The 10,398-nt window shown below is 44.0% G+C and overlaps 1 long non-coding RNA gene across 1 annotated transcript in view; it reads right to left on the minus strand.

Annotated features, from left to right (window-relative positions):
• Positions 1-8,443, minus strand: part of LOC146057808 (uncharacterized) — a 135,492-nt gene extending 127,049 nt beyond the window's left edge. The window contains exon 1 of the long non-coding RNA XR_014469780.1: positions 8,376-8,443. This is a non-coding gene — a long non-coding RNA (uncharacterized LOC146057808). The remainder of the gene's footprint in view (positions 1-8,375) is intronic.
• Positions 8,444-10,398: the final 1,955 nt, after the last annotated feature.

The following is a 10,398-nucleotide window of genomic DNA, read 5'->3' on the forward strand; positions in this document are numbered from 1 at the left end:
ATATATATATATATATATATATATATATAGAAAGCAAGAGAACTGGCACTCCTGGACTTGGGTGTAAGCCAAGGTAGCTTGCCCTGGTGCCTGCAATAAGGAACCTTGCAGTCCCAATGATAAGTAACCAAATAAAGGGCACACAGGGTCTTCAGGTAGGTGAAAACAAACGGACTGGTTTATTACACAGTCATAGGTGTGTCAACGTTTCGGGGTCGCCCCCGTCGTCAGGACAAGTAAAGGTGAATGAGCAATGTGCAAATAATACAGACATATATAAGCTTTGAGACATACTTACCCCCTCCTGCAGTGAGTACTCACAACGCGACTGCCAGGTTTGGTTTCCGGGTGCGATCGCACACTGGTGACGTCACCGCTGTTCACAGCGCCGTCTGACAGGCGCATCACTTCGGCTCCGTCCTGGGGTCACGTGATACTGACTGCTGGGGAGGCAAACATCAGATTAGTGCTATAGCAACAGTGTTGTGAATACAAAAACATGAATGGGCTGTTATCAACAATGTAAAATGCGAACGCATCCATAATACTGCATACATTTACGAGGATGCTAAAAACAAAAACTGTGGGCAAACACATGTAACAAATGGTGAGAATTACATTGGATAAAGTGTGGAGGAGCTGTGAAGTGGAAGAATATAAGTAAATGGAAAAGCGGGAAGGGAAATTAAAAACCCTGTACTTCTGGGAGTTGCGGAGGACCCGCAAAGTGTCATGTTATGACACAAAGGCTAAAGCAAGCAGCACTAAACAAAGTTGTGCCTCACATGTGGCTTGTGCATCGAAACACTGCGCTGTGGAGCATGAAAGTAGGGAGGCCGTCATGTCAGCTGGCAGCAGGTGTCGACAATGTGTCGACCAGTCGTGTAGTGAACTGATTCACTATATAATAAGATTAGTGCGAGAGGGCAAGGAGGTGAAACGAAGGACTGCGTAAACCTATAGGAAAGCATGCAGACCTAGGCTGTCATTTAACCCTTTTGGGGCCAGTGTGTCCAACCTGAATATAGTTTTTTGGACCGGTCTCCACCCCTGATAGAAGGGGGAACGTGGTCAATAATTTTGTAACGCAGCCTCGCCAGGCTGTGTTTGGCCATGGCAAAGTGCCTGGCGACTGGTTGTTGACTTTTGCCAGACACTAGGGCAGCTCTGATGGCACTACGGTGTTGCGCCATGCGGACTTTAAATTCACAATCTGTCCCAAGGTTGTCCGGCACTCCTGTTATTAGCTGCCCGGGTGCCTTCCTAGATGGGAGATCCACCAAGCTTGTTTGAGCTTTGGTCCTGACGGGGTAACACCCGAAATGGCGTTCACCGCCTCACATTAAATATCTTTCACGCAAGTCCCGGAGTGACGCCTGTTTGTTTGCATCATATATATATATATATATATATATTTTTTTTTATTATTATTATTACTTATATACATTTGGTCTCTATCTATATTACTTTAACTGGCCTGGCATATACTGGGTCACCTAAGTGTCCATCTCCGTGCTTTGCTCCGCCCCTTTGGAAACCCCCTTCTGAAAATCCTGCGTTTGCCCCTGATCCTCATGTCGACCTTTTCACAGTCAACCTAGACCTATCAGCCAACAGGTTATCAACTCAGCTCTTGTTGAAAGGTAAAAGGGTAACCTGCACTTTTGGAAATGTAGCAATCTTTATGCCAGCGTCCCATTTTACATGATATAATCAACTGCCTCTATGCTGGCGCAGTTGAGTTGGAGATTGAAAGGTAACCCATGGATAAAGTATGTGTGGGTAAAGTAACAGTCTGATGGTGCGTATACACACTGTGATTTGGTGCTGGTATCTGCTGGGAGAAAGGGATGGCGCATGGGGGGAGGGGCCATGCTGCATTGACCTGCATGGCCCCCGTTCACAGAAATTAGAAATAGACTGTGCTGTATAATCCGCTTCTATTTCACATTGGGATCGAATCAGGATTGGGTGGGTTTTATATAGTTAAAATCGATAGTGCAAAGTGCACCGTGTATACGTAGCATTAGGGTGGTGGAAAGAAAAACCTAAAATGTGGGGGAAAAAAAACAAATGCTAATAAATGCACAAAAGGAGAATTTTGCAACGAATGCCTTCATAGCAATGAACTTGAATGAGCAATGAACAATGAACAATGAATGAGCAATGAACTTGAATGAGCTTGAACTATGATTGCAGCGTCCATCACCATTTAAGATCTGGCTTGGAATTTAGTTATATGCACAAAAGGAATTTGACCTTCTTGGTGACTCCTGAATCTGGCCACAGTCACCCCACTAAACTTTAATTTTTCCATAAGGAGTGCCCACTTCAATTTTCACAATATATCTATGATTCTTTGAGTTGGTAAAGTTAGGTGCCCTAGAAGAACTAACAACACTTGCCAATGCCAATGCAGATGTAAAAATGGTAAATATAAAAACTGTGACAGTTATTTTCCTGCAACAAGTAATGGGGCCCACTTATAAGTGAGTTTTAGCTATTTAAAACTCATTACAAATAAAAAAAGGTGCTTCAGCCAATCAACTATCATCTGTTATTTTTCAAACATATGAAAGGAGCTGATTAATCGGAGGAACATTGATCATACCCAATGAGTTTTAAATAGCTAAAAAACTTGTTGATAAGTGAACCCCATAGTGACGGGCAGCGCTGAGCATGAGCAGCGCTTGCCTCAGGCGCTGCCCGGAAAACATGCTGTGAGGCTGTGCAGCACGATGTTAGAGATCATCCCACTACCGTGTCTACCAGCCCTTGCCCACCCCCCCTCTCTTCACCAGGTGTTCCCAGTAGAGATGGGCAAAACGGGTCACTAGCGAGAGCTGGGATCCAGCAGATCAGTCAGTGAATATCTTTTAGGCGGGTCGCCGGTTCACTTTGAAAGAAGGGGTAATTTGTTAATAATGAAGCATACTTTGTCTTGCAATCATTTATTCCCATTATTTTTTACTTAAAAAAAAAAAAAACATTGAGCTGAACAAATAATAACATACATAACCGAGTAAAACACTGATCAATGGCTGGGTGCAGAATTGCCATCAATGGCAACCATTGATGGTGTCTGCACCGATGACCATCCCTAGCAGCAGCAGCCTTATTATTCTTTTATTTGCAGTAGCAGCACTGAACTCAGTCTCCTGAGTTAGGACATCTCAGCTGCCACAGGTGGCAGTGCTGAGATCAGGAAAATGCATTGTAATTAAAAATGAAACTGAATGTAAAAGAACGACGGATCACCTTTTTGGGATCGGCGGCTCACTCATTCTTTCATGGGATCCGTTCAAAAGATTTGCTTCGTTCGCGAACGACCCATCTCTAGTTCCCAGACATCTGCCCGCCAACTCGTGCTTCCTTCGACCACCTGCTCACTCGCTCCGATGTCTTTGCATGCCCACTAAGCTGCCTCCGCCTGCCCGCTCCAATGCAAAGGACTGTTTCTAAGCCGCTAGCTGCACCAGGATGCCGGGAATCCCAAAAGTTTTTCAATCCTGAACTCTGGGATCGCAAAAATGTCCCGGGGTTGGCCTCCCTAAACTACATGAAAGATATGCCTAGGTAACACCCCAATACAAATGTAAAATGTTCTGTGAAGGTTCACATCTGTACACACTCTGGCTAAACCATCCCTTGAGCATAAGCACCAAGGTCCCGGAGTACTATTATTTGTGTAATTAGCTGTAAGTGAGGTGAAGGATGCAAGGTGTTACTCACATCATTGGAATAATGTAAATTGGGACACAGTTGTACCATGAGTTATGAATGATCCCACTGGTACGTACACTTACTGCTTCCCCAACACCACCCCCCAACCCACAGGGGAGTTGCTGGAGGCTTTTCAAACTACTTTAAATAAACAAAACCAGGTTTGAAAGGAGAAAATGTTAATAATAAGGGCTGCTCTGTGTTTCATCTGAGGAAGGAAGCAATTGGCGGCGGTTTGTAGTTTCTTTGGTCGTACAATTTGCAGGCCTCTCCTTTAGAGAGGCTTGTGAATGGAAAGAGAGACAGGCGCTCAAAGTTGGAAAAACCAGGTTATTAACCCTTACTGCCCTGCACAATATCTGCCTAAGATCACTCAGGAGAGTCACCCATGCAGAAACGCTGAGGAGTAAATGGAGGGGAACATGAACAGTCTGGATAGTATCAGCAAGTGGCAATTGCACAATTAGCTTACTGAGTGATCTTCCTGTGAAGGCAATTGCTGCTTTATATGCAAAGACAGAACAAAAACACTTACAATACACATACTTTAAAAAATGTGAATATTCAGTAGGTAAAACTATTATATAATTGTTTGGGGACGTGTCTCCGTACTAGTCAATACAGTACTTTGTGCCAATGACCAGAACTGGATTAACAACAACAACAACAGGGTAGCTGTATTAATGTCCGCAGGCCCTCACACACACAACAAAAAAAATCACCAGATTTGGGGCATTGTGGAAGATTTGTATTTGGTTGCTACAATGTGTTCAACACATTTGTGGTGCTGGGAGTAATTACACATTACACTTTGTAGTAACATTGCTAGCAATTTTATTGGTAGGGGCAGTCACCAGTTAGTTGCCATCAAGCCCCACAAGCGGGCCACCGCCATTCATCAGCTGGTATCACCAGCAGATGAGCGAGGGGTGGACGGCTTTTCATAGCGCCATGCTGTGGAAAGCCGTTCCCCCCTTGTGAATATCGCTGGCCAGTGGGGGGAATTTTGAGCCCAGCGATTTTCACATTATTGCTGTCCATACATGCTGGGCAAAATCGCCCAATGTGTATGGACCTTTACAAAGACAAAAGTGATTATTTATTATATAAACAAGATGTGCCCAACGTGCCCATTTATGACTGAGATATAGCGTCTCATAATTTCAGTGGTTGACAAACTTTCTTGAATCAAGACACCCTAGAATATGAGCATTTTATTTTTGTAATGGCACTCCACAGCAAAAGGTTCAGTACTTGTGTATTATCTGGGCTCCCGATTTTTTCATTGCATGCCACTACTTAAGGCATGCAATGCAATGCAATGCGATTTTTCATTGTAAAGACCTGATTTTTAATTGTATAGTCAACCATGGGTGATTTCATACTCCAACTACGCATGGAGTTGATTTTATATAGTGTGGCGAGCGCAGCGAGCCCTGCGAGGGGATGCAGATTACTTTACATGTAATCTGCAACGCTTCGGGCTCGGTGGCGCGCTGCACTCGCCACGCTATATAAAATCAACTCCATGCGTAGTTGGATAGTGGGGGTATGAAATCACCCATGGGTGACTATACAATTAAAAATCTGGTCTTTACAATGAAAAATCACATTGCATTAATTGTATGCCACTATATTGCATGCAATGCGATGCAATGCAATGCGATGCCACTATATTGCATGCAATGCAATACAATGAAAAAATTGGGTGCCCAGATATTACACAAGTACCAAAAGGTTCTTATTGAAAACCATTATTAAATTAAGTAAATTGTGAAACTACACATCCCATCATGCCTTGCCATAGTTTTAGCATTTCCCAATAGCAAAACTCTGGCAAGGCATGATGGGACTTGTAGTTTCACAACAGCTGGGGGGCCATATTTTGCACATGCCTGACTGTTTTATTGTTGGCAGCCACAGCCAATGGTGTTTACTATTACATTGACCACAAATAATTTTATTTAGTCCTGGACCACCAACTCAAAGCACCCCCAAGTGCCAGGCAGCACCCAAGGGTGCACCTGGACAAACACATATTTGAGGAACCACTGCATCAAATGTCAGGTTTCACAACCGGCCAATTAATCAACGACAGCCTCTGGCAATATCTTCACCATGCAAACCAATAGAAACACTGTATTGGTATTGTTACATGAGTCCAATCTGGTAGAAAGAGTTAATACTGGGGTGCAAATGATGCTGACTTCCACAGATAATTACCACTATAGTATAACATAGTAACTAGAGAAAGCCTGAGAAAAAAAAATAAACTAGCGAAGGGTAAATGCAATACAACGAAAGAGTTAACATTAATGGTTAAAGAAATAAACGTAGGCCGGCATCACTGTGTTCATTCATTTCCTAATTAGCTGCTCTGTAATCAGTGCTTCCTTCCTTAAAAGTTTCAAGATGGATTTCAGTGTAGCACTGTTTAGGCTTTCTCTCTGGGTATCACCACTGGTAGATGCCTTCTCTACTGACCAGTATGATTATTATTAGCAGCTAATGTCACACAGGAGCAGTGCTTAAAGTGGTCCAGGGGAGGTGGTGGAACTCACTTTCCCCGCCTTTCGCCCCCCCCCCCCCCCCCCCCCGAGTGGTGATGGGGAGGATCGGCAACAGGGGGGGGTGGTGGTGCCCCAGTGGTTCACCGATGTAGGCACCACTGGCACACCCTTGCTTTACAGTGGCATGCACAAAAATGTCTCGGGAGAGCCCACTCCAACGCAGCTCAGCATGAGAAATTTCCGGCCATACCACCGAAGGGGTTAAAGGCCTACAAGGGTCCATTAAATGAAAAAGTTTTTAATTTGACAAAACTATTAAGAATTGCATAAGCACAAACGTTCTACTATATAAATAAAAGGATATTTTTAAATAAGATTTTAATTGTGCCAGCAAAGAGACAAACTTTATTTTTCGTGGTTAGTCCTCATACATCTTTTCGCTACAAGTTGACTTACACATAACAGGTATGATTTTGTGACTCGGTAGCACCAAGCATCTTTGCATATGTCATATTCACAATATAAATAGGAATCACACACAGGTTCTGATAACTAATATGATATTAGGCATGCCTATATTCTGTGTGTGACTGCCGTTATATCCATATACGAAATGCTACGTTAGTGTTCAATTGAAAAACACTAATGTACTGGTTACTTTTCTCGGTACTTGTTACCTAGCACGGCGCCAGCGATTTTAATTGCATCCATCGGGACCCAAAAAATCGCGTTGATCGCATTGCATGCAACCAAATCGCATGCGATGCGATTGACGCAATTTTTTACATTGGAACGAATGTAAAATGGTCCCTGAGACCCGATTTTACATTGGCCCCAATGTAAAATGCTCCCCAGACCCCAATTTTCATTGTATACCCACCCTCATGGGGCGAGGGGCGGCGGTACGCGTTCTCCGACCTTTTCATACAGGACATTAACATTTAACATACACATTACCCATTAGGGTGCCTAAACAATCAAGAATCGGGCCCATTGGCCCATTTAATATTGTTCCCTATGTAAAATCGCGTTGATTGCGTCAGTCACATGCCATTATAATGGCATGCGATGGACGCGATCAATGCGATTTTCTCATTGCCGGCAATAAAGGCTAAAAATAGCCAAATATCGCGTTGGTCGCGTCCATCGCATACCTTGAGTTACCTTAACTTAAGGTATGCGATCACCCACGACAGGCGCCGTGCTAGGAAACAAGTACTCTTTTCTCAATCCTAGTCAATGTGGATGGTAAATGAAAATAAATAAAAATATGTGTCAGCATTTTGAATCTGTCGATCATAAGCACAGTCAACCTTTTACCTGTTTACCCTTATTGTATGTCCATAACATGGGGGTAAAACTATTGATGGTCTATCTAGGCACTATGGGTGACATTTAATGAGATGCGAAAATATGATTTTTGTGATTTTTTTTCACCAAAAATGGCCAAAATCGCACTTCACATATTTAATGAGATGCGAAAAACTGCAAAAAGTGCGATATTTAGTCGCGCCAGAACTCGCATCCAGATGTTTTCCCATTGAAAAGTATACAATGTGCATATTTATTGAGATGCGAATTCAGGAAAATGTGTCTAAAAATCGCTAAACATTTAGACCAGGTTCTGATATGCGAATTGGCCAGTACCCTGTACAGATCATTGAGATCTGTGCATGGTCCTGTGTTAAAAAATGTGTTAGTGGTTTTTTTTTTTTTTAACGGCGTGGGGTCCCCCCTCCTGAGCATAACCAGCCCTAGGCTCATTGAGCTGGACCTGGTCCCAAAAATACGGGGGACAAAAAGCATAGGGGTCCCCCGTATTTCTGAAAACAGCCTCGTACTCTTGGACTGGTCCTGGTTTCAAAAATACGGGGGACAAAAAATCTGGGGGTCCCCAGTATTTTGAAACCAGCATCGGGCTCCAACAGCCCGTGGTGTCATACCACAGCTGGGGGACACTTTTTATAGAAGGTCCCCTGGCCGAACCATGAGCACCGTGGCTGGTCAGCCTTGGATAGGGTACCTGGAGTGGGGACCCCCCCCAAATAAAGTGTTCCCCCCCAGGCTTCACCCATCTAGGGCTGAAGCCCGGGGCTGTCACTGGCTATGGACGCTGGCCTGATAGGGTTAAATCTCACATACCTAACATTGCTTTCTCTGGCACAGCTATCACCTTCTGTAGCGCTGTCCCAGTGCTACAGAGGCTGATAGTGTCTTGGGCTTATGTGTCTCCATGGAGACACATTGGGCAATCAAGCTATCAGCCTCTGTAGCACTGGGACAGCGCTACAGAAGGTGTTAGCTGTACCAGAGAAAGCAGGCTCACCTCGCTGTCAGTGCGGGGTGAGCCGGCTATGCAAAAGGGAGACCAGCGCTGAATCCTGGATTGGTAAGTATATTGGTGTAAAAGTGAAGTGTGTGTATGTGTGTGAAATAAAGTTATACTTTTCTGTGTGTGTGTTTTCTTTTAACATTCTTTTTACAGGTGGACTACAAGTCCCAGCGGGCCCATTAATGCCCCGCATGCTGGGACTTGTGGTTCTCCAAGTCCCAGCATGCGGGGGAGGTCTGCTGCTGGCTTTTGTAGTTCTCCTGCATAAAGCAATGTTAGGTATATGAGAATTAACCCTGGTTATGCTCAGGAGGGGGGACCCCACTCCATTTTTTTTTCTAAACACAAAATCGCACAATTACTCAAATTCGTACATTTTCATGCCTAAAAATCGCACTTAATCGCACTATTTTTTTCAGTGAGCCAAACCAATGCTTCCGTATGCAGCGGTTAGATAATATGTAAATACCATTGGATAGATTTGTGAGTCTGATAGTAGTTCATGCAGATCCACCCACCTAGGTAACCCTAGGGGAACTGAGACTCTCATGTTTTTCAGCAGATTTACGCTGAGACATGCTCCTAAGAAAACCTTGACTTTCTGCTGCCACTCCCATTATGCCATTGATGGGACTTTTCCTTTTTTGAGCACTTTGCTCTATATTTCATAGGGTTACCACTGATAACTGACCTGCTTTTGCTTACAGAAATCAGAGTCCTCCAAGTGCCACTGCATGTTTTCTTTCTGCAATGTATAATATATATATATATATATGCGAATGATGCTCCGGCTCTCTGGTTCCCCCACGGGGATACTGTGCTCCGGTGCCCTCCCTGGAGATGAGTCCACGTACATACAGCAAATAACGGGCGTCACTCGGAGACTTTAGGTTCAGCAAAAACAGTGTATTGGTACACACATTACATCTACGTTTCGGGGACGTGCTCCCCTTCGTCAGGATAACAGAAAAGTGTTACAATAGTGCATTAAATAGGGTCTTACCGTCAGTGTCTGATCACGCACCTCGTCCAGGGCAACGCCGCCCGCAGCTCCGTCGCGTCACTTCCGTTTCCGGTCTCTGTGTAGCGTCAGCAAGCCCGGCGGCGCTGTCATGGAAACTAAGGAAACATAACAACACGACCTGATCAGCTACTTCGTGACAATAACTGTGTACAAGAGGGATCTTCCCAAACATGGGGGATCTAAAGTGCAATGTGCAAACATAATGATAATAACAAACAACTGATTAGTGGTTCTATGTGTTATGCGAGTGTATACATATGTGCAGATAAAATGTGCTGATTAAAACATATATGCAAATTCATTTTTTTTAAAAAAGCATTACTGCATATCATACAAATATAGATAAAATGAGAGCGAAGCGCACTGTTAACCACTGGAATTGTCCTCAACTATAGTATAGTAAATGCTGTACTATATCGTGGGGAAACTGTCCCCAATTAGGCAGTGTGTATTGAAGCACCCACTGTCATCGTTTCTTAGACAGTGTGTGGGGCAGGTAATTGTCTGTGACTGGGGCTAGATAAAATTTATCAGTCCCAGAGAGTCATTTAACCCCTTGGGGCGTAAAGTGTCCAGACGGAAAATCCATCTGGACTCTAATTGAAGCAACCTTTTCGAACGGTCGCCTCCCCTTGGGGACTGGGGCACATGATCTATTATTTTGTGTTTTAATGTTGCCATCCCATGCCTAGCTTCGGCAAAGTGGCGTGCCACCGGCTGATCACCTGTGCCATTTTGTAACGCTGTTCTAATGGCCAGTCTGTGTTGTGCCATGCGGGTCTTAAAGGCACACTCAGTTTTGCCTATGT

Source organism: Crinia signifera, chromosome 2, assembly GCF_055691185.1.
Source record: "Crinia signifera chromosome 2, ASM5569118v1, whole genome shotgun sequence".
Taxonomy (NCBI): domain Eukaryota; kingdom Metazoa; phylum Chordata; class Amphibia; order Anura; family Myobatrachidae; genus Crinia; species Crinia signifera.